The sequence below is a fragment of the Hordeum vulgare genome, chromosome 7H (assembly GCF_904849725.1).
Source record: "Hordeum vulgare subsp. vulgare chromosome 7H, MorexV3_pseudomolecules_assembly, whole genome shotgun sequence".
Taxonomy (NCBI): Eukaryota; Viridiplantae; Streptophyta; class Magnoliopsida; order Poales; family Poaceae; genus Hordeum; species Hordeum vulgare.
In genome coordinates this window covers 297,356,813-297,380,153 of record NC_058524.1, presented here as the reverse complement: position 1 = coordinate 297,380,153, position 23,341 = coordinate 297,356,813, and positions in this window count along the sequence as shown.

The following is a 23,341-nucleotide window of genomic DNA, read 5'->3' as shown; positions in this document are numbered from 1 at the left end:
TGCAGTTTTCGATTTGAAGGTGTATTGACAGCAGCAAAACCACAAGCTACAGGACCCCAAATGGCATGAAAATGGACATCATGGTAGAGAATCCTAAAGTCTACAACTAACTCCATTGCATCAACCTCAAAAGAGCTATAGATCACCAGATAAACTCATGCAAAGACAACAACAAAATATAACAGATTTCAGACTTGGAAATATTTCAGCATCTCCAAATCAGCACTATTACCTAGCAAGTTGAGAGCAAGCAAACCACACCTAAACATGGATTTCTGTTGCAACCAAAATAACAAGGGCTAGTCTACACATCCAAGGGCAAAACTCTAGTTGACAACTCCTTCATATCATGCACGCATTAAATCCCACAAAATAAACAAAAGGGCAACATGGCAAAATATCATGCGCACTAACTTGCTCAAAAGCTAAAACTAAATGCACAATTAAATTATATGGGTTTTTCTACCCCAAAAACATATATAACATGTGGGGTTGAAAAATTAAAACAACGCCACACGTATATGCGGGAATATGTCCTAAACACGGTATAATAAACTAGCGATGGAATCCTACATGAAAAATATAAACTAGCGATGGAATCCTACATGAAAAAGGTTCCTAAAAACATGAGCATTTTATCTACGGAGTTCGAGTAATCCGGACACGCATGAAAATTAATACGGGACGGCCCCCTATTGGGACATCACGCTAAACTAGGCATATGGCAAGCCAAACTACGTCAAACATGCATGCAACTTATGAATTACGAACCTACGCGCAAAACTACACAACATCCATATATAGATCATCTCGATCCGACGCTCGGTTTAGAAACTACGACCGTTTTAATATATCTATAATCCTGAAAATAATAATATTCCGAAAATCCTAGAAATAAACTACCGGTCCTAAATTGGTGGGCGCAAGGGAACTATTCTATGCCTAGGCGTGGAATAGAGGGGCTGTGGATTACCTAGCTGGGCTCACCTTGGGCCGAGAGGAGATGGGCCGGCGCGGTTGGGGAAGGCCTGGGGCGGAAGCTGGGCCTGCTGGCTGACGGGGCGCTTGGAGGAGGCCGACCTGGGCTGGGAGGAGCTGGGCCGTGGCGCGGAGGGGCGAGCTGGGCCTGGCTCCTCGTGCGCTGGCGCAGGTCAGCAGCGGGTGCTGCGCTCGGGCGAGCTGCTCGCAGCAGGAGGGCATGGCGGCGCCACAACAGGTCTCGGCGAGGTCGGCGGGACGCAGGGAGCTTGGATCCGGCGGGGGCTCGCCGGATCCGGGTGGATCTGGTCCCGAGGGTCCCATTCCCGACTGTGGAAGGGCCGGTGGCGAGCTGAGAACGCCGGCGGCGCTCGGGGCACTGCAGGCAGCGGCGGGCAGGGTGCGAGGGCAGCGACCTGCGCGGGGCAGAAGGTGGCGCGAGATTCGGCGCGGGCGGTGGAGGAAGGCAGGCTCCAGGGCGGCGGCTGCTCTGGATTGGGGCTCCTCCCTGATCTGGAGCTCGGCCTGTGTGGCTTTGTGGTTGCCGGACGTGTCCGGTTTTACCACGGACATGTTCGGTAGGTGGGAAAACTGATAAATCTGGGCCTTTGGATGGAAATCCAATGGTCCAGATCTGACCTGGGATGAGATTTCGGGGGAGAGAGGAGATGGGGCTAGCAAGTGGGGTTTTTGAGGGGGGTGGCTGAAAAAATGACTAGGGGGAACCCTAGTGGAGTGAGAGTGGTCTCTCCATGGGGTGGTGCTTATATAGGGTTGGGCTATGGTGGCGTGGACCTCGTCCGTCCAATCGCGATCCGACGACCACGAATGGAGGAATTGGCTAGATGGGTTTGATGGGCTGTGTAGATGGGCTATGCGGAGGTGAGAGGGAAACGGTGCGGCACGACAACGCGATTTTTAAAACACCGAAAAATGCTCGATGATAGACCGGAGACGGTGCCGCTATGGTCGACCCTTCGGGTACCAGATGGACTCTGATAGCGACGAAATGTGACAGGCGGCCTACCTATATTAAAATAAGACCACACGTCAAATTTCAACCCAATCAGAGAAAGTTTTATACACACTTTTAAAAACAGGGTTTGACGATGCCGCGGCGCGTACGAGTGTGGTCGGGCTGAGAAAGGATAACGACGAGAACCAGCAACTAACAACGGAAGCAAGTTTGACAACTGGCGGCAACGGAGATGCCGATGCAACGCAAATGATGCGAATGATGCGATGATGATGCGACAAATGAAAATAAACACACGACGAAAACAGAATAGAAGGGGAATCTTCTGGAACGTCGGTCTCGGGCTATCACACAGCCGAGGTTTGATACCACTCATAATGAGCCCAGTGGCTCATTCGGCTAGTCCATTGGTCCGTGGGTGATATTGGATCCATTACCTCCTAGGCAGGAAAATTGGATCCATTATCCGTTATTATGCTGTACGGACACCATAACGGTGTTCGGCACCGGATATGAAGTCGATGACCGGCCCGACTTTGGCGGAGCTTATAGGCTTTGCTTCGATCCATTTGGTGAACTTCTCCAACATAACGAGGAGGTATTTATTTTTCTTTGTCCCCCCTTTAAGTGCTCCGACCATGTCCAACGCCCAAATCGCAAAGGGCCAGGTGATCGGAATTGTCTGAAGAGTCATTGGGGGCATGTGGCTTTGATTTGCAAAACATTGACACCCCACATAGTGTTGAACGAGCGTGTGGGCGTCCGCTCGGGCTATGGGCCAGAAGAAACTAGCTCGGAAAGCCTTGCTGACCAGGGCCCATGCCGCTCCATGGTAGCCGCGCACACCTGCATGTACTTCGGCCAAAAGTTGCATCCCTTCTTCCTCGGAGATGCACCGCAGCAGGACTCCTGTGGTGCTTTTCTTATATAGCTCACACTCATGGACCTTGTAGGCCTTTGATTGATGGATGATGTGTCTCGCCTTGGTCTGGTGGTTGGGGAGCTCTTTGCGCAGAAGGTAATAAAGGAAGGGCTCGGTCCATGGCGCAATCACTGCCATGACCTCGTGAGCTGAAGGTGTTTCTTCAATTGTGGATCTGCCAACAGTTTGATCGTCTGACTCGGCTATGGGGGTGCAACCTTTTCTACACCATCATCTCTTGTGTTACTAACCTCGTCTTGTCATACCATGGATGGCTTGAAAAGCCTCTCTAGGAATATATTACTGGGGACGGGGTCGCGCTTTGCGCCTAAGCGGACGAGGATGTCTCCGACTTGGTTGTTGTTTTTCGAGACGTGATGGAATTCCAATCCCCTGAAACGTGCTGATATCTTGAGGATGATGTTTCTGTATGCTACCATTTTTGGATTTCTTGCATCGAATTCGCCATTGATTTGTGAGATGGCGAGGTTGGAGTCTACCTGTACCTCGAGCCGTTGTATCCCAATTGAGGTTGCTATACTAAGACCACATAGTAGTGCCTCATATTCTGCCGCATCATTCGAATTGGTGTACATGATCTGTAGCACATATCGAACATTACCCTGGTAGGGGATGTGAGGATCACCCCAGCCCCCAGTCCAACAATAGTTTTGAACCCGTGAAGTGCATGGTCCTATGAGCATAAGTGCTATACTCTCTCGAGAGCTCTCCCTCCGTCCATTCGGCGATGAAGTGGGCCAGCACTTGAGATATTATGGCTCGTCATGGCTTGTAAGTTATCTCGAATGGCAAGGGCTCGATGGCCCATTTAGCTATTCGGTCGGTGGCGTCCTTGTTGTTAATGATGTTGTTCAGGAGTACTTCGGATGTTACCGTGACCGCGCATTCTTGGAAGTAGTGTCTGAGCTTACGTGATGCCATAAACACTGTGTAGGCAATCTTCTGATAATGTGGGTATCTTTTTTGCATGGGGTAAGAAGCTCGGACACATAGTAGACCGGCCTTTGTATCCATAATTGGTGACCCTCGGCCTCTCGTTCTGCAACGAGGACCGTGCTGACCACTTGATTGGTGGCCGAGATGTATAGCAATATCGGTTCCCCCGCGCACGGTGCTGTTAGAATGGGGTTGCAAGAGAGAAGAATTTTGATTTTCTCGAGAGCCGCAGCGGCCTCGTTGGTCCACTCAAAGTTATCGATCTTCTTAAGCAACCTATAAAGTGGGAGAGCTTTCTCGCCGAGGTGATAGATAAACCGGCTCAAGGCCGCCATGCAGCCTACCAATTTTGGGACATGCTTTAGCTTTGTAGGGACCACGAGTTGTGACAATGCTTGGATCTTGGTCGAATTGGCCTCTATTCCTCTTTGCGGCACAATGAATCCGATAAGTTTGCCAGTTGGGACTACGAAAACACACTCGTCGGCGTTAAGCCATATGTCGTATTCTTGTAGGTGGGCAAAGCTATGCCTGAGTTCATCTACCAGCTGGCCGACGTGCCTAGTCTTGACGACCATGTCGTTCGCTTAAGCCTCTACTATTTTGCCTATTGTTTTCTCCAAGCATATCTGGATCATGCGCTGGTAAGTGGCGCCCACATTTTTTTAACCCGAAAGGCATTGTGTTAAACCAGAATGGCCAATAGGGGGTTATGAAGGCGGTTGAAGTCTCATCGGATACCTTCATCTTAATCTGATGGTATCCGGAGTAAGCATCGAGGAAACACACAGAGTCATGTCTGACAGTTGCATTAGTAATTTGGTCTATTCGGGGTAAGGGAAAAGGATACTTAGGACAGGCCTTATTGAGGTCTTTGAAACCGACGCATAGCCGCCAAGACTTTTCCTGCTTTGGTACCATGACCAGGTTTGCCAGCCAGTCGAGATGTTTAATTTCTCTGATGAACCCGACTTCTAGTAGTTTGGCAAGTTCTTCACCCATATCTTGACGCTTTTGTTCAAACGATCGGCGCAAGGCCTGGTTGACAAGCTTAAAGCCTGCTATTATATTCAAGTTGTCTTCTGCCATCCCCCGATGGATTCCTGGCATGTCTGAGGGGTGTTAGGCGAATATGTCCTAATTTTCATGCAGAAAGGTGCGCAGTGCTTCCTCAATTGCAGGGTCTAGCTGGGCTCCAACGAATGCAGTTTTATTGGAGTTTGTTGGGTGTACCTGAAATTTAATGATGTCGTTCGCAGGCTTGAAGGAGGTGGACTTGGGCCTCTTACCGAGGATCACATCGTCCTTGTCCACTATGGAACGGAGGGTAGTGAGTTATTGTGTGGTGAGTGTTTCTGCTAGTACCTCAAGGGCTAGGGATGTCGTTTTGTTTTCAGCTCGGAGGGCTCTGTTGGGGTCACTTATGACTATGATCACACCGTTTGGCCCTGGTAGTTTGAGCTTCATGTATGTGTAATGTGGTATGGTCGGGAATCTTGTGAAGGCTTCGCGGCCTAACAGGGCATGGTAACCGGTGTGAAATGGTACAATGTGAAAACGAAGTTCTTCGGATCGGTAATTCTCGGTCATGCGGAATACCACGTTGAGAATTACTCGCCAGTACAACATACTTCTTTCCCGGGGACGATACCTCAAAAGGTGGTATTACTCTGTTCGATTCAAGACCTATCGAACTTTATTTTTTCCAGTGTGTCCTTGTAAATGAGTTTTAGACCGCTGCCCCGTCCATTAGCACCTTATTTAGTCTGAAGCCATCGACTATGGGGTTAAGACTAGGGCGGCAGGTGCTCGGCCTATGTTGGTGATCGACTGGTCGTCCTTGCCGAAAGTAATTGATGTGTCTGACCATTGTTTGTCGCCGTTACATGATGGATTTGATGGAGTTCTCGAAGAGCTCTCTTTCTTTGATTCTTCGAGGAAAATATTTTGTAGATTGTTAGGATCTCCACGTTGCTCTTAGGTGGCGTTCCTGACCGTTCCTCCGTCAGTGGGGCCTTGAGAATGCCTTCTCCACTTTTTGCAACTTGCATAATGACCCAACATGCTCGAAGGTTTTGGGTTGAGCTTGTGTTAGGCGAGGCCAAGTGTATGGGGCAAGGCTTATCCAGTAGTACGTCGAGGACCGATCTGACTCTCGTCTGTGTTTTGTTCCTTTTCTCTACGGGCTCGGAGGTAATTGACCCCGTGAATGGGGGTGTCCGCCTTCTCTGGTTTCATCTGGTTTCCTCGATATGACCAGGCTCCATGCACATTTGTTGTATTTTCCAAGTTCTTTCCATGGTGCAATATTTGACCACCAGGTTTGACAGCTCGGCGAAGGTTTGAATTCGACAACGGGCGAGGGCGTCGAGGATGCCCTCATCATGGCAGTTATGCAGGAAGGTGTGTATCATCTCCTTCTCATCGTGGCCCTCAGCCCTATCTTTGTTGAAGAGGAATCTGACCCACAGGTGGTGTACTTATTCTCTTTATCGTTGTATAACCTGATATGGGTCGAGTAAACCATACTCTTCTGCTTTTCCCGAGGGATGCTCGAGTTGGGTGGTGGGTGGGATGAAATTTTATGTTCCCAAGAGATGTGAGTCTGAGACCTCGGCGACCGCATTCCACGCTTTAGTGGGGTTTAGCAGGGCAGGCTCGGGGTCCGTGGTTACAACGGGACCGTGCTGCACTGATTTTGGGTCGCGTACCGTATCGGCCACTAGCTTCGAGATTTTCTCGGGACAAGATTCGAATTCAGAATTATTGGAGGAGTCCGGATGATCGGTAAATGGGATGTAGATCGTCCTTAGTTCCGGTAGTTGATGTGGGGAGCCCTTAGCCGGGAACTCGATGGTGGCGACCAAATGCATTATGGGTGGGACGTGAATTTCCCTATCGTTGGGTCTAAGCCCGACTCAATCATAGATCAGAGAATGGTCACTGATCGTGCCCATAGATTGGATCCGGTCGAGTACTTCGTATAGTAACGGGGACTCGGCGGAGTCTATACCTTTTGACTGCTCGGGGTGGGTCCGCAGCACTGATTCCCTCGGGTCGTTTGAGGACGCCCTCGGGCTGTATTCAGCTGAGCCGAATCTGGTAGTATCGACCACGTCGGGCTCTAACGCCAGAATAAGGGTCAAAGTCGTCCCAGTAGTGGGATCCACGACCTCTGAAGTCAAATCATCGGGGCTTGTGGGCTCCTCAAATGGAGCTAGGAGCCTTATTAACACAAGATCTCCCCGGCGGTTGGTGGTGAACTCCAAGCTCCTGAACCTAACATCATGACTAGGGGTGAAGCTTTTGACCTGGCTAAGGTGGTCGACCGGATCGGCATGCAGAACAATGCTTCTGAACGCGAAGATTTGTCCGGGGACGACGTCCTTCTTGCGGATCTCTTTGCCCACGACTAAGCATGCCATCGATCCTTCGTGCGATCCTACAGTGAAACTCTCAATCAAATCACCAATGTCGGTGTCAAAACCGACGGATCTCGGGTAGGGGGTCCCGATCTGTGGACCTTGGATTGATGGGTTACACTGGACAAAGGAGAGAATGTTTACCCATGTTTGGGCCCTCTTGAGGAGGTAAAACCCTACGTCCTGCTGGATTATATTGATGCGTATGAGGATTGCAAAGTTGATATACCTCGAGATCGTATGAGTTAAAACCCTAGATGGTTCAACCTGCCTATATGGATGAAACCCTCCAGTTTATATAGACACCAGGGGTCCCTATGGTTACATACAACTGACCTCGAGTCTTGGGCAGAGGTGTCGACCTAGACTACTTAACTTGAATGATATGTGAGTCTTTGGAGCTTTCCTTCTTGAATACGAGGTCATCACTCAATCCGGTCTTCAACAACACTGTCCATTAGGTCAGCCTCTAAGAGATTGGCCGAGCGTACGAGGACCCTTAATCCCTAACTCCCTCAGGGTGTGCATCCAACTTGCTTGCTCATAAATACCTTGGGCATTTGAGGGATCCTATTATAGGAATATACAAGCCAATTTTATAAATTTTTTGATTACCACTATCATATGAATGATATAACATGATACTCTCTACATGATGAACATGTTGCCACTTGGAGGCACAAGTGTGGTAAAAGATAGTAGCAAAGTCCCTTCTCTATTTTTTCTCATTAATTTTTTATAGGGTGGGCTCATTTTTCCTCTCCCATATTTATTTCCTCACCGAGACAATGCTGTAATAATTATGATCATCACACTTTTATTTACATAAAACTCATGGATAACTCGACATTATGAATCAAGCAACGTGACTCCAATATGAATGCCTCTCGTAGTGTACCAGGATGTGCAATGATCTAGCGTGACATGTATTGAAGATATGATATTCGGTGGCTTTGCCACAAATTCTATTATGAATGGTGGCTTTGCCGCAAATACTATGTCAGCTCTATATGATCATGCAAATCAATATGATGATGAACGAACTAGTCATGTGAAGTGATGATGGAATTTGCATGGAAATATATCACGGAATGGCTATGGAAATGACATAATAGGTAGGTATGGTGGATTTTTTGAGGAGTAAATAATAAAGCTTATGTACAACAAAGTGTATCATGTCACGGGGTTTGTATGCACCGACGAAAGTTGCACCAATCCTCGAGATGAGACTGGGCTATGCGCGGTACTAGAGCGACTAGAAAATATGAGGAGGTGAGATTGCGTATGGTCATGATGTCACATTAGTCATAAAGAACTCATATACTTATTGCAAAGTTTTATTAATCTTATCACAAATAAAAGTACAACTCGCATGCCCCGAGGGAGAGGGTTGGTAGGAATTAACCATCGCGCGACTCCGACTCGAAACAACACTAGGTTTTCAATGAGGAATAGAAATGCTCACACATCATCACCATGCCCTTTTAATTAATTAGATGTTCAGAAAGGTTTAACATCCCTTAATATCAACACCTCTATGAATTAATGATTATGCAATCACAACTTCTCGTATCACCACATCAACATCATTAACCAGAATTTCTCTATATGTGCTACATGATGGTTTTAATTATCACTTATTGAACACTCATTATTTTTTATCTAGTATTATGACCCATGTGAAATAACATCACTATTTACTAACTCCCACACAAATATAAGTGAGGAACGAGAGCATACTATTTGTATAAAATCAACACGCCACCGTGCTCAAAAAGATATAAGTTAAGTACTAGAGCAACTTCTAAGCTCAAAAGATATAAGTGAAGCACATAGAGTATTCTAAAAAATCATGAGTATGGTGTATCTCTCTAAAATAGGTTTGTCCATAAATCAATGATTGTGGCAAACTCAAAGTAAAAGTAAACAAAAGCAAACGACGCTCCAAGCAAAACTCAAATCATGTGACGAGTAAAAATGTAGCTCCAAGTAACATACCGATGGATTGAGACGAAAGAGGGGATGCCTTCCCGGGGCATCACCAAGCTTAGACGCTTGAGTCTTCCTATCATATTACCTTGGGGTGCCTTGTGCATCCCCAAGATTCCTCTTGCCACTTATCATTCTTTTTTCCATCAAGATAATACCCAAAACTTGAGAACTTCAATCACACAAAACTCAACAAAACTTCATGAGATCCGTTAGTATAGGCAACATAGTAAACACTTTTATGTAATGTTATAAATTGATTATAGTTTTAGTTTATCATTAGGTACTTTATTCTAACATCTCCATGGCTTATAACCCCTAGTATAATCCATAGCATAATCCAAACAAGCAAACTATGCAAGCAAAAACGGAATATGTTTAAAACACAACAGTCTAGAGTAATATATTTAATTGCTATACTTATGTAACTACGATAATTCTTAAAAAATAGTAAGACCTGAGTAATTTGTATATCATTATTGTGTAAAACATTCATCTTAAAAAGACATTCCAGTGAAATCAGAGAAATCCAGCAATAGGTGTCGAAGTTTCTCTTTTTGCATTGTATCAATTCTATTCATCATGCAAATCATCCCAAAGGATTTACTTGGAATAAACACTAACTAATACATAAAAACTTAATTATTACAGAGGCCATAATCATGTTATCACACACTAATAGAAGGTACAAATAAAAATTAAAGATAACTATTGGGTTGCGTGTCAACAAGCGCTATCGTTTTACATCCCTAGCTAGGCATATTGCATAGTTTCAAGGGTTGTCATCCTTGAAGGAATTACCCATCATGTTATAACCATATTCCCTCCTTTCAGTAGAAAGATTCCTAATAGGTAAGAAAAAACAATTTAAGGGAGTAAATAACTCAACATTAGGATCCGAAAGGTCTACTTCGGAAGGAACATGAGGATCTTCTTTAGGTTTTTCATAAGTAATAATTAGTTCCTCATTTTAGAAGTTCCTATGAAGGTATTTCCTTAATCTTAATTGAATCTCAAGATCTAACCCAAGTTTTTGTACAACAAATTGATCATTGTGTTCAGAAATCTTGTAAATTAAGACATTAAAAGGAACTTTCTTTCAAAGATTCTCGTCATAAGTATTGTAGTCCGTGGACCTTAGTTTTCATATTTCTTCCAACTCATAAAGTATTCCCTCTATAGGTGGGCACTCTCCGTTTACCCTATAATGACCAAATATATCAGTAGCTTCTTGTATTACACTACTAAATTCTTGGCAACGAAATATAGTAGCTAGACGTTTAGTGGAAGCTTCATGGATATTATAGAATTCTAGGAACAACCATTGTGCGAAAGGATGCATGTGCACAAATTGTCTTTCCAATTGTGCTATAAGTAAATATATATATCAATAATAGAACATCCTACCAAAGGTAATGATCCCTCATAAGTGAACAAATCTTGAATCCCACTCTTTCCAATGATATTACCACTACCTATGCAAAGTTTCTTGGTTTGCATAATAGGTTATACCTTAGGAGGATCATCATTCATAAAATTATTGAGTTTCTCATTAGCAACCTCATAAAAATTTCATTTAGAATTCTCATCATGAGGTGAAGTTGCAAAATCATAAGCTTCTGCACTACAGGCGTAGGCATCACTAAATTCAAACTCACACATAATAGCAACTTTCAAGAAAACTAGAGAGCAGAGATGCACTCTAGTGACAAGCTAAGCAAGCAAAGATAAATATTTATGTACTTTAATTTTTATAGGAAAAAATTAAATATACCATAAAATAAAAAAAGGAACAAGTGAATGAAATTTTGTGTGGAGTTACTTGATAGTTGGTGATGATATTCCCCCGCAGCGGCGCCAGAAAACCTTCCTGATACCCGTGATGTGCATTGGGTTTTCCGTGAAGAGGAAGGGGTTATCACAGAACAAAGTGGGTAAGTATTTCCCTCAATTATTAAACCAAGGTTTATCGAAAAATAGGAATATCAACCACAACCGTCTTCAGCGGTTGCACACAAAAGAATAAACACCTTGCACCCAACGCGGGCAAGAGGGTTGTGAATCCCCTTGGTCTCGTTATTTGCAAGCGAATGAGGTGTGTAGATAATTGTAGATAATTGTAAAATTCAAAATAAAATTAAAGTAAATAAATGGCAGCAAGGTATTGGAGGTTTTTTCAATATGTTGTGAATAGATAAGGGGGTCATAGCTTTCCCTAATGGAATCTCTCATAAAAATAGCACACGGTGGGTAAACAAATTACAGTTGGGAAATTGATAGAAGATCGGATAGTTATGCGATTTTCATGGTAATGATCATGTAAATATATGCATCACGTCCATAAAAAAATAGGCCAACTCCTACCTGCGCCAATTACTATTATTTCTCTTCAAGAGCCCTTCTATGTGTGCCTCTCTATGTATTAAGTTCATGACAAACGAAGTAATGCTTGGAGTAAGATGACATTTTGTAGACAAAGTAAACTCAACCAATATGAATAAACCCCATCGTTTTACCCTTAGTAGCAGCAACATAAAGATGCAACTTGTCCCCTACAGTCACTGGGATATAGAAACTCGCCAGGTTGAACCTACTACAATGCACCTCTCTCACCGAAGAAATATCAATCTAGTTGGCCAATCTATTTCAATAGATCAGAGAGAATTACGAAGCTATCATAACATGCACATAAGAATCATACTATATATCAAAGGAGACAGAAATATTTATCATGAATAATCTGAACATAAACCCACAATCCATCGGATCCCAACAAACGTGCCGTAAAAAAGAGGTACATCATATGGATCAAATCGAAGATGCAACGATCACAGTATAGAAGATAAAACAGAGAGAAATTGCCATCCAAGTACTAATATGTACCCATAGGTGTAACGACCAAGATGCGTTACTATCCATATTTGGGGACGAGGCCTTAATATGGATAGAGGTGCATCTCGGTGTTTCGCAAGTACATAAATCATTGCAGATACATGTATGAAGAGATGAGTATATGTATTGGCTTACACTCACCACAAGTTAAGTTACAATCCACACAACATTTATTTCAGTCATTCAGAAGACATTGTACGACTACAGATGAAAACAAATGATAAAATGCAATGAGTCTGTCTTGCTAGCCCACGAGACGAGGAAGGTCCTCTAATCATCGGGGTACGTCAAGTACATGTGCCCACTACCTTCGTCAAACTCCCACTGAAGCTGTGAAGCGTCAAAGGCCTTTGGATCTTCGGTACCTCGGCCTATTGTGCTGTAGTAATATGTAAGCCAGAGGAACTCAGGAATCTTGCGACCATGATATCGGTAGTAATCAAGTTATTGCGTGAGGTAAGGTTAAGTGTTGAGGTTGCAGCAGCACTAGCATATTTGGTGGCTAACTTACAAGAACATAATATAAAGTGAGTGGTCTATGCATAATCTTCGTGAGCAAAAAGATGATCATTAAGTGATCCTAAACACCTACTTACATTGGTCATAACCCCATCGTGTCCTGAGTCAGAAAAGAAGATCCTAATAAAGACAGTCACGTTTACGCACACAGTTGGCATGTTTTAATTAAGTTTACTTCAAGTTATCTATAAGCGGGTGTTAAACAAATTTCCAAGTTGCCACATAACCGCGAGCATGGCTTTCTGAAAGATATTAACCCTGCAAGGGTGCTCCAACTAGTCCATCACAAACTATCACAAGCTTCCCTCGAGAGAAAACCTCAACCTCGAGATAGCCCTAAGTATCACCGATATTCGAGTGCAGAAGACATACGCTAAAAGTAAGAAAAATCTCAACCTCAAGACCGCCTGGAAGGCCAGATCCCAATAGGAGTCGCGCGTATCTCTGTCTCAGTGAACAACCGTATGAGCACTACATACGTGGCTGGACAGAAATCCCCGGGTTGCCCTGGGTGGCCCCGCAAGTGGCTTTATTTGGACTAACACTCATGAGGAGCACTGGCCCGAGGGTTCATTAATTATCCACGGGGTAGCTATTCCTTATGTATTTTTATTAGTTGCTTAGGAAATTTAGTACCAATGTCGGGCCTTGCCGGAAGAATCATATCTGAAAACGAATAGTCAAGCAACCCCCCCCCCCCCCCCCATAACAACCCAAAGCGTGTTAGGAGCGCTCAATATGGAACATAACACCGGTAACCGAAACTAGGGCGACAAAAGTGAAACAAACACCGAGCAGAAGGCCAACCTTAAACCTTTTACCAAGTGTATAGGTGCATTAAATAAAATTGCACAAATAAGATGATATTCAAAATATCCATATTAACACATGGATCAGCCTGCACCTGCAACTAGCAATGCTATAAGAAGGTTGAGCAAGCGCTAACTTAGCCAATAAATGTTTCGCTAGGATGTGGAGGGGTTAGAGGCTTTTCATGCAAATGTTTGGAGACTTGATATTCACGTGATAGGAAGTGATAATTAGCAAAGGAAACAAGACATGTAAGCACGAAAAAATTAGAAACGATTTCAAGATCACGTTCATCTTGCCTCGTACTTCTTCTTAGGGGTACGACTCTTGCTCTCTTCAGGAACATAATAAATGGGATCCTCGTACTTGTTCTTAGCATCCGATGCTACCCAAAATAAAATACACATACAATGAACACACAACAAGGTATAATGCATCAAACAACATGTTGTATGAGTATGGTATGAAAGAAGCATGGCAACACTACGCTAGTCATCTTTCTCATGCATCTATTAAGTTGTTACCATTATGGATAGAACCTCAAGATTATTTATTTCAGCATGCATGAACACGGAAAAAATGGATGCATCATGGGTAAACGGTGCAAAAGCATACAAAGAACATCGCAAACCGAGCTACGGATGTCTCGGAACTCACAAAACAAGATACAGAAGGCTACGATCTCAAAATAGAATTTAAGAGAGTCTAGGGGAAGTTCCTTGGAATTACAAGTAAGCCACTAGATTGGGAACGAAATTCTAGGTGAAATAGAGCTAAAATACATGCAAAACAAAGAAACACAACTCACACAAAGCACAAAACAATTCTACTACCAATCTGTCCACAAACAGGAACATGCCCCTTTGTTCATATGAAAACTACTAGCTACGGCCACTTACCAAGTTCAACCAAGACATAAATATGAAGCTATCAAAGAGTACAATAACCCCTAGCTAACAGAAACATGGATATGTTCTCATAACATGGCAAAAATTATACAGGTTAGGACTTAGTGAAATTCTCACTTTACACTTACAGTTTCTAACGTCATGGCATGTTGACAGCAATAAAACTCTACTCTACACCAACTTTCTAGGCATGAAACATAACAAGGTGATAGGGGGCAACAAGTACTACAAATCACTCCCACTAAACATGAGTTGAAACTGCATAGAATTCATGGTAGCAACCTCTAAACATGACATGATAATCACAGTAGATTCTCACACTTAGTCAAATTTCACAAAGAGTATTCATAACAATTTACAACATCATTGCATGTTTGACAGGAAGAATAACTAAGATGCAACACCTATCTTGGAATTCAATGGCACCAACTTGTAGAGCGCAACAAGCTCTTTAAATTACTCCAAGGTACTAGCACAAAGAACGTGTATAAGCATGGCAATCATCATGGCAACATAGCAACTTGAAACAGATTTCAGACTTAGTCATTTTCTACATGTCACAAAACAACATTATTGGGATGGCACGTTCACAGCAAGAAACCCACAAATCCACGAGCTTTTCATGGCATTGAAAAATACTAGGGCCTAGTACTTCCTACACACTACAACTTTCATGTTCATGAGTTTTCCAAAGGGTGCAAGTATAAATACATATCAAATTCACAAAATGGCATCTTATCACAAAATGAATTTTTTACAAACTTGCTCAAAAGACAAAATCTATGCCACCATTGGATTCCTAGGATTTTTCTATCCGAAAATCAAATATCACACTCATATGTTCCCGTAGCAAAATCTCACACAATTCCCACTTAAAAAACACGAGCACAACTTATAACCTAGTATATGACACCATAGGCATATCCCAACTTGGACACTTATCGAACTAGACATGGCCAAATTTGAAAATTCGAAAAATGGAATACTCTGCAACCAAAGAAAATATACAAAATAAAGAAAGAAAAAAATACAAAGGAGGTCCCACTAGCATACTCACCAGGGTCCTCACAGTATGACTTGTGGGTCCTCACGCCCATTGTCGTACACACATGCACAGGGCAACAAGATCTTTAAATTACTCCAAGGTACTAGCACAAAGAACGTGTATAAGCATGGCAATCATCATGGCAACATAGCAACTTGAAACAGATTTCAGACTTAGTCATTTTCTACATGTCACAAAACAACATTATTGGGATGGCATGTTCACAGCAAGAAACCCACAAATCCACGAGCTTTTCATGGCATTGAAAAATACTAGGGCCTAGTACTTCCTACACACTACAACTTTCATGTTCATGAGTTTTCCAAAGGGTGGAAGGATAAATTCATATCAAATTCACAAAATGGCATCTTATCACAAAATAATTTTTTTACAAACTTGCTCAAAAGACAAAATCTATGCCACCATTGGATTCATGGGATTTTTCGATTCGAAAATCATATATCACACTCATATGTTCTTGTGGAAAAATCTCACACAATTCCCATTTAAAAAACAGAAGCACAACTTATAACCTAGTGTATGCCACCATAGGCATATTCCAACTTGGACACTACTCGAATTAGACATGGCCGAATTTGGAAATTCGAAAAATGGAATACTCTGCACTCCTCACGCCCATTGTCGTACACACATGCTAAATCACCAGGAATACAATAGGGGCTCTATGCCACCATTGGATTCCTGGGATTTTTCTATCCGAAAATCATACATCACACTCGTATGTTCCTGTAGCAAAATCTTACACAATTCCCATTTAGAAAACACAAGCACAACTTATAACCTAGTATATGCCACCATAGGCATATCCCAACTTGGACACTGCTCGAATTAGACATGGCCGAATTTGGAAATTCGAAAAATGGAATACTCTGCACTCATGCTAAATCACCGGAATAAAAAAGGGGCTCTATGCCACCATTGGATTCCTGGGATTTTTCTATCCGAAAATCATATATCACACGCGTATGTTCCTGTAGCAAAATCTCACACAACTCCCATTTAGAAAACACAAGCACAACTTATAACCTATTTCCTCCGTTCCTAAATATAAGTCTTTTTAGAGATTTCACTATGAACTACATACGGATGTATATAGACATACTTTAGAGTGTGGATTCACTCATTTTGCTCCGTATGTACTCCCTCCGTTCCTAAATATAAGTTTTTGTAGAGATTTCACTAGTGGACTATATACGGATGTATAAAGACATACTTTAAAGTATAGATTCAATCATTTTGCTCCGTATGTAGACCCTTAGTGAAATCGCTTAAAAGACTTATATTTAGAAACGGAGGGAGTAGTACGTAGTGGAATCTCTAGAAAGATTTATATTTAGGAACGGAGGGATTAGTATATGCCACCATAGGCATATCCCAACTTGGACACTGCTCGAATTAGACATGGCCGAATTTGGAAATTCGAAAAATGGAATACTCTGCACTCCTCACACCCATTGTTCTACACACATGCTAAATCACCAGAAATACAAAAGGGGCACGGCTCAAGGAGGGATCGAACCCGAGAGCTGACTGAACCCCTGCGCTACAATGCGGTTTCTAAAGTATAGCGGGGTTGGCCTCTTTTGAACAAGCCGAGGCGCTTGTTCTACCTACTGCAACGGATACGATGGCGACGGTGCAGGCGGCTACGACGACAATCGTCGGAGAACCCTATGACCGGCGAAGCTGTGGAATGCTACAGGGGCTCCAGTTCCGTGGCTGTGAGGCACCCTGGCCCGCTGAGTCGAGGAGCTCAAGCTCGAGCTTGAGCTCGTCTCGGGCATGGCGGTTGCAGGGGCAAGGCAAGGCAGGGTGCAACGATGCAAAGCAAGGAGATACGCTAGACGGGGTTCAGTGCATGCGCGAGCACGAGGAGGGCAGATCGAACACACGCACAACAAGCAGCAACACGCAAAAGTTACATGAGTTTTGGGAGCTGCGGGGCATGGCCATGGCATGGTCGATCTACACGTAACGAGGCTAACGGTGAGCGGGCGAGGGGGAATGGAAAGAGGAGGGTTTATACCTCCCTACCTAGGACGAGGACACGACGTCTCAGCGGTCGCGGAAGTAGCAGGGACGGCGAACGGACGGTGATCATGGTCCGCGATGACGAAGAAGACAAAGCTGACAACGAACGAGGCGATCCCCTCCTGCTAGCTCAGGGAATCAGTCGAGGACGACGTCGGGGTTCTTTTGGACATCCTCTAGGGAGTGGCGGAAGTCGCGAGAGTCGAGGATGATGACGACGACAGACGGCGCCGCTGTGCTGCTCTCGGAAGTCCTGTGAGGACTCACTCTCTCTCAAATCCGCAGCTGTGCTACCAGGAGGGAGCGAGGGGAGGGAAAAGAGGTGACGACGCGAGGAAAGGGAAGGAGGAACCCTAGGAGAGGGTGCGGGGCCTTATAGGAGGGGCAAAACACATCGTCCTTGGCATGCGTGCTTGCTCACAACACGGTCTCCCTCCCTGCCTGAGAAGGACGAAGACGGTGTTAGAGGAGAAGGTGGCCGTCCGAGGGGCTTGTTGGGCTGCGGGAAAGGCCAGGTGGGCTACGACACTAGTGCTGCTGGGCGCTGCACGAGGAGAAGGCCCACGCACGCTGCTTTCTCTCACTTGCGATTTGTTTTCTTTTTAAATAAAACATCCAGACCAAAATAAACCCACGCAGGTTTGGAAAAGAATTTGAGAGGAATAAAATATGTTTTGAACTCACAAAAACATGCACTGTTTAACAAAATTGGTCTGGGCATTTTTTAAGAGAAGAAAATAAATGACTTCTAATACCATATGACTCTGTTTTGCTAGTTTTAAAATGGCAGGTAAATTAGAACAAGCCTCGCAATCAATCCTAATTTACCAATAGAATTATTCATATAATTTGTAACATTTATTTGAATGGCTTAGGGCAAGCAAAGCAACACATGCCATAATTTTAATTAAAGAGAGATGCGGGATGAGCAAAAGTATTTCCTATCAAGGCAACTACTAGATAGCATATGATGCACATCATTCACACAACATTCCAACACCACCTCATTCAAGCACACCGACACCACATTCACACCACATAGCACTTCACACAAGCATGATGCAAACTTATGAATGATGACATGATGCCATGATGCAAAATGATATGAGGCAAGCTTTATTTAATCAAACCACATGATGGCAAACATAGAAGGTCCCCACAAGGAATATATTACAAAGATGGCAAGGGTTGCACTTGGGGTGTTACAACTCTCCCACACTACAAGAGGATCTCAACCCAAGATCTAGGACTGAAAGAACTCAGGATATTCAGAACAGAGAAGGTCCTCAGGTTCCCAAGTGGCTGCTTTATCGGAATGGTGTGACCAGTTAACTTTGAGGAATTTGATAGACTTGTTGCGAGTCTTGCGCTCAGTCTCTTCAAGAATAGCAACTGTATGCTCATGATAGGAAAGGTCTGGCTGGAGATCAATGTCTTATAAGTCAACGGTGCACTCAGGAGTCTTGAAACACCTTAGGAGATGAGATACATGAAAGAAATCATGCACATTGGAGAAACTGGAAGGAAGCTCCAACTGATAAGCAAGGTCACCTCTTTTGCCAACAATCTTGAAAGGACCAACAAAACATGGAGCAAGCTTTCCTTTGATGCCAAAATGTTGAGTACCTTTCATGGGATATACTCGAAGATAGACAAAATCATTGATCCGGAAAGCCAGGTCATGATGTTTGCTACCATAGTAACTCTTTTAGTGGGATTGAGCCGCTTTGAGATTAACCCTAATGACCCGACACATTTCTTCTGCTTCAGTGATCATGTCATTCCAAGAACTTGACGCTCACTAGTTTCAGACCAGTTGAGCGGGGTACGACACTGCGTGCCATAAGAATCTCGAAATGGGCCTTACCTGAACTTGCTTGATAACTATATTTGTATGAGAACTCAGCAAACGGGAGGCAATATTCCCACTTCATGCCAAAAAATCACACAAGCTCCGAGCATATCTTCAAGGATTTGATTAACTCTCTCCACTTGACCACTAGTCTGAGGATGGAAAGTTGTACTGAAACGGACCTTGGTGCCCATTGCGGTCTAAAAGGAATCCCAGAACTTGGAAGTAACGATGCTTCCATGATCTGAAGAAATAAACATAGGAACACCATGCAAAGAAACTACCATTGAAGTGTATAACTCTGCCAGCTGAGCTGTCAAGATAGAATCTTTGACCGAAAGGAAATGAGCAACTTTAGTCAACTTGTCGATGACCACAAAGATGGCATCGTTGCCCCTTTTGGACTTAGGAAACCCAGTGACAAAATCCATCTCCACATGATCGAATTTCCACTCGGGTATAAGCAAAGGATGAAGAAGACCTGCTGGAAGTTAAGGTTCCGCCTTCACCCTGCGACACACATCACACTCGTTCACAAACTGAGCAATCTCATGTTTCATGCGAATCCACTAGAATGTTTTCTTTAGATCTTGATACATTTGAACTGCCTGGATATATAGAGAGAAGAGAATTGTGGGATTCATCCATGATAACTTTTCTAAGATCTTGTTTTGGAAACACAAGGCAGTCCTCGAAGAACAAAGTATCTTTGTCATCAACACGGAAGCACTTATACTTTAGAATGCTCTTTGCCAAGCCTATCTTCACTTTATTCACCATAGCATCAAGAAGTTGAGCTTGGCGGACTTGGTCTTCCAAGGTAGGATAAATTTGAAGGTTGCAAGAAATCCATGAGGAACTACTTGAAGGTTAAGCTTCCTAAAAGATTCACAAATATGAGGCTATAATGGCTTGAGAATGACATTATTGTAGTAAGCCTTTGTGCTCAAAGCATCTGCAATCAAATTTTCTTTGCCTCTAGTATATTCAATGCTTGGATTCTAATCTTGGATCATCTCCACCCAACGTGTTTGACGAAGATTGAGATTCGGTTGAGTGAAGATATATTTCAAAATCTTGTGATCGGTGTAGACTTCAACCTATATTCTCAACAAGAGGTGTCTCCAAGTCACGAAAGCATGGAAAACTATCAACAAATCCAGGTTGTGAGTGCGGTAGTTTTCTCACTTGGCTTCAACTACATAGAGGTATAAGCTACCGCTTTCTTCTCTTGCATCACAACACAACCAGGACCTTGCAGAGATGCATCATATAAAACTTGGAATGGCTTGGAATCATTAGGAGGAGTTAGAACCGGAGCTGAGGTGAGCTTCTCCTTGAGTGTATTGAAAGCCAAATCACACTCTGGAGTCCTTACATATTTTATGCTCTTCTAAAGAAGGCTGGATAAAGGATTAGCAATTTTGGATAAGTTCTAAGCGAATCTTCTGCAATAGCTTGCAAGCCCGAGAAAGCTTCGAAGCTACATCACATTCTGAGGAGGCTCTCACTACACAATGGCTTGAAACTTTTCAGGATTCACCTTGATGCCCTCGGCAGAGATGATATGCCCAAGGTACACCACTTCATTGAGCTAAAATTCATATTTTGAGAACTTAGCATAGAATTTATGCTCTCTTTCTTTATCAAGCACAAGCCTGAGATGTTTTGCATGTTCTTCCCCAGTCTATGAGAAGACTAGAATGTCATCAATATACACCAAGACAAATTCATTCTTGAAGGGAGAGAAGACATAATTCATCATCATCAACAACAACAACCAAGAGTTTCAGTCCCAAACAAGTTGGGGTGGCTAGAGTTGAAACCCATAAGATCTCGAAGCCAAGTCATCTCTCTAGAATGTGGATAGCTAACTTCCACGCACCCCTGTCCATGGCTAAGTCTTTGTCGATATTCCAAACCTTCATGTCTCTCTTAACGGACTCCTCCCATGTCAAGTTTGGTCTACCACGACCCCTCTTAACATTCTCAGCACGCTTTATCCGTCCGCTATGCACCGGCGCTTCCGGTGGCCTCCGTTGAATATGTCCAAACCATCTGAGACGATGCTGGACCAGCTTCTCTTCAATCGGTGCTACCCCAAGTCTCTCTCGTATATCGTCATTCCGTACCCGATCCTTCCTTGTGTGGCCACATATCCATCTCAACATGCGCATCTCTGCTACACCTAACTGTTGGATATGTCGTCTCTTGGTTGGCCAACACTCCTCGCCATACAACATCGCAGGTCGGATAGCTGTCCTATAAAACCTGCCTTTTAGCTTTTGTGGCACTCTCTTGTCACAGAGTACGCCAGAAGGTTGGCGCCACTTCATCCACCCAGCCTTGATTCGGTGGCCCAAGTCTTCATCGATATCGCCATATTTCTGCAACATGGACCCCAAATATCGAAACGTGTCTCCCTCCGGTACCACCTGCCCACCAAGGCTAACCTGTCCATCCTCGTGCCTAGTAGGACTAAAACTACACCTCATGTATTCAGTTTTAGTTCTACTAAGCCTAAAACCCTTCGATTCTAGAGTCCGCCTCCATAACTCTAACTTTCTATTAACCCCCGTTCGGCTATCATCGACTAGCACCACATCATCCGCCAAGAGCATACACCATGGGATATCTCCTCGTATATCCCTTGTGACATCATCCATCACCAAATCAAAAAGATAAGGGCTCAAAGCTGACCCTTGGTGTAGCCCTATTCTAATCGGAAAGTCATCGGTGTCTCCATCACTTGTTCGAACACTTGTCACAACATTATCATACATATCCTTGATGAGGGTAATGTACTTTATTGGGACTTTGTGTTTCTCCAAGGCCCACCACATGACATTCCGAGGTATCTTATCATAGGCCTTCTCCATATCAATGAACACCATATGAAGACATAATTCATCATACGAGAGAAATTCGGAGGAGCCTTGGCAAGACCAAAATACATCAATGTGTACTCATAAGAGCCAAAGCTTGACCTAAAAGCAGTCTTGGGAATATCTTCTTCGCGAATGTGGATTTGATGATAGCCTATCAGAAGATCAAGCTTAGAGAAAATCTTGGCTCCTTTTAATTGCTCAAACAATTCGTAGATGTTGGGAAGTGGATACTTGTTTCTAATTGTCTTCTTATTCGATGGACGATAATCGACACAAAGCCTGTTTGTGCCATCTTTGTTCTTGACAAAAAGAACACCACAACCCCAATGAGAAGAACTTGATGTGATCAGACCCACACATTCTTGTTCATCTAGCTGCTTCTTCAACTCTTCTAGCTTTTCAGGACCAAGTTTATAAGGATGCTTGCGAACCGGCTCAGTTCTAGGCTCGAGTTCAATCACAAACTCTACTGGCCGGTGAGGAGGCATTCCTGGCAATTCCGCTAGAAATACATCTTCATACTCACATACAACAAGCACTTGAGAAATAGCTGAGATTTCACCCTTCTCATTTACAGAGAATAGACGAATCATGTCATCGCGACCAGCGAAAATGATCATGTCCTCTGAAGGATGAGTCAAGATCATGTCCTCTGAAGGATGAGTCAATTTGACATCTTTGGCTTCACAATCGACAAAAAGCATTATTCATCGCCAGAAAATCCATGCCAAGAATAAGATGAATATCTGAATTGCCAAGAACAATTGGAGAAGCTAGAAAACAATAATTAACCATCTTGATAGAAGCATCCAGAACAAACACATTTGAAGTCATTTGCATGCCCGGAGAAATGATTTTTAAAGGCTTAGGATTATCCTTTATTACCAGATCATGCTTAGCAACACAAGGCCTTGGAATGAATGAATGCGATGCACGAGTGTTAAATAAAACCTTTGCAGGAAAAGAATTAACCAAGAGATTACCCATAATCACATCTGAGGAATCTTCTGCTTCAGCTGCATTGACCATGTTCACTCTTGCCGCCTTGGGATTATGCTTCACCATTGCATTTCCTCGGAGACTGATTGGAGGAGGAGGCGGAAGATGCCGCTGGTTGGAACACTTGTTGGA